The sequence below is a fragment of the Otolemur garnettii genome, unplaced genomic scaffold, assembly GCF_000181295.1.
Source record: "Otolemur garnettii isolate 467f Iridium unplaced genomic scaffold, OtoGar3 scaffold00224, whole genome shotgun sequence".
Taxonomy (NCBI): Eukaryota; Metazoa; Chordata; class Mammalia; order Primates; family Galagidae; genus Otolemur; species Otolemur garnettii.
This window is the reverse complement of record NW_003852619.1, coordinates 199,003-201,664: the sequence shown is the minus strand read 5'-3', so window position 1 is coordinate 201,664 and position 2,662 is coordinate 199,003.

Here is a 2,662-nt window from a genome sequence, read left to right as displayed (position 1 = left end):
CACACTTAGGGACTCTGCAGCAGGAAGATGGCTTGAGGTCAGGAGTTTGACACCAGCCTGGGAAACATACCAAGACCTTGCCTCTACAAAAATAAAAATTAGGGCAAGTGCAGTGGCTCATGCCTGTAATTCTAGCACTCTAGGAGGCCAAAGTGGGCAGATTGCCTGAGCTCACATGTTCAAGACCAGCCTGAACCAGAGATTCCGTCTCTAAAAATACCCAGGCATTGTGGTGGGCACCTGTAGTCTCAGCTAATCGGGAGGCTGAGGCAAGAGAATCACTTGAGCCCAAGAGTTGGAGGTCGCTGTGAGCTATGATGCCACTGCACCCTACCAAGGGTGACAAAGTGAGACTCTGTCTCAGAACAAAAAAAAAGAAAAGAAAAAGATAAGATCAAATAAATCAACTCGGCTCAGCACCTGTGGCTCAAGTGGCTAAGGCGCCAGCCACATACACCTAAGGTGGCGGGTTTGAATTCAGCCCAGGCCCGCCAAAACAACAATGACGGCTGCAACCAAAAAATAGCTGGGTGTTGTGGTGGGCGCCTGTGGTCCCAGCTACTTGGGAGGCAGAGGCAGGAGACTCGCTTGAGCCCAGGAGTTGGAGGTTGCTGTGAGCTGTGATGCCACAGCACTCTACCCAGGGGGACAGCTTGAGGCTCTGTCTCAAAAAGAAATAAATCAAGTCAAGTGCTATCAGTGCTATTACAGAGGACTGACAAAGTAGAATGTAAGCACAAAAGAGGCTGTAGGCAGAAGTCACAAAAGGATGACTAATAGTTGAAATGAGCCCCCTGAATTTGGCGCGTGACAGGGCAGGTGGTGCCTGGTGCCTGAGCAACTTTGTCTGAACTTTCAGCCGACACTGTCCACAGAGCTGCCACCCTCAGCACTCATTTGTCTGGATGGTGACCAACACACAAGCATCACTCCTGAACTCTGGCGAGTACCTGTAGTCCAGCTACTTGGGAGGCTGAAGCAAGAGCATCAGTTGAACCCAAAGTCTGAGGTTTCTGTGAGCTGTGATGCCACAGCACTCTACCAAGGGCAACATAGTGGGTGGGCCTCTGTATCAAAAAATAAAAGAAAAAGAAGGAGATCATTAGATTTCTGGAACAAAACTATAATGAAGCCTCAAACTATCAAAACCTGTGGGATACTGCCAAGACAATCCTTAGAGGGAAATTTATAGCATTAGATGCCTTCATCAAGAAAACAGAAAGAGCAAGTCAGCAACCTACTGGACCATCTCAAGCAACTGGAAATGGAAGAACAATCTAATCCCAAAACGAGCAGAAGAAAAGAAATAACCTAAATTAGACCAGAACTAAATGAAATTTAAAACAAAAGAATTGACTCGATGCCTGTAGCTCAAGTGGCTAGGGTGGAAGCCACATACACTGGAACTGGTGGGTTCTAATCCAGCCTGGATCCACCAAACAACAATGCAATTCTCTTACCTCAGCCTCCTGAGTAGTAGTTGAGACTACAGTCACCTGCAACAATACCCAGCTATTTTTTTTCCCAGTTTTTGGCCAGGGCTGGGTTTGAACCCACCACCTCCAGCATATGGGGCCAGCGCCCTACTCCTTTGAGCCACAGGCGCCACCCCCACCCAGCTATTTTTAAAGACAGGGTCTCGCTCTTGCTCAGGCTAGTCTCGAACCCGTGAGCTTAGGCAGTCCACCCATCTTGGCCTCCCAAATGCTAGGATTACAGGCATGATACATCACACCCGGCCCAAAAAGACTTTTGACAATGTCCAGCATCCTTTCCTGATTAAAAACACTTAAGAAAATAGGCTTAGATGGAACATTCCTTAAGCTGATAGAGGCTGTCTACAGCAAACCCATAGCCAACATCATATTGAATGGGGTAAAACTCAAAGCATTTTCACTCAAATCTGGAACCAGACAGAGACACTTAACTGTCTCCACTGCTATTCAACATAGTGTTGGAAGTTCTAGCCATCACAATCAGGCAAGAGAAGGAGATCAAAGGAATCCAAATGGGGACAGAGGAGGTCAAACTCTCCCCCTTCACAGATAACATGATCTTATAACTGGAAAACCACAGGGACTCAACCACAAAGCTCTTAGACGTGATCAAGGAATATAGCAGCATCTCAGGATACAAAATCAATACGCACAAATCAGTATCCTTCGTATATTGCCAACAATCATCAAGCCAAGAATAAAATCAGACTCTATTCCTTTTACAATAGCACCAAAGAAGATAAAATACCTGGGAATATATCTAACTAAGGATGTGAAAGAACTCTATAAAGAGAATTATGAAACTTTGAGAAAGGAAATGGCAGAGGATGTCAACAAATGTAAGAACACACCATGCTCATGGCTGGGAAGAATCAACATTGTTAAAATGTCTATACTACCTGGCTCAGTGCCCGTAGCTCAATGAGTAGGGCACCAGCCACATACACTGAGGCTGGCAGGTTCAAGGCTGGCCCAGGCCTGCTAAACAACAATGACAACTGCAACATAAATAGCCGGGCATTGTGGCAGGTGCCTGTAGTCCCAGCTACTTGGGAAGCTGAGGCAAGAGAATCAATTAAGCCCAAGAGTTTGAGGTTGCTGTGAGCTATGACACCACAGCACTGTACCAACGACGACATAGTAAGACTGTCTCAAAAAAAAAAAAA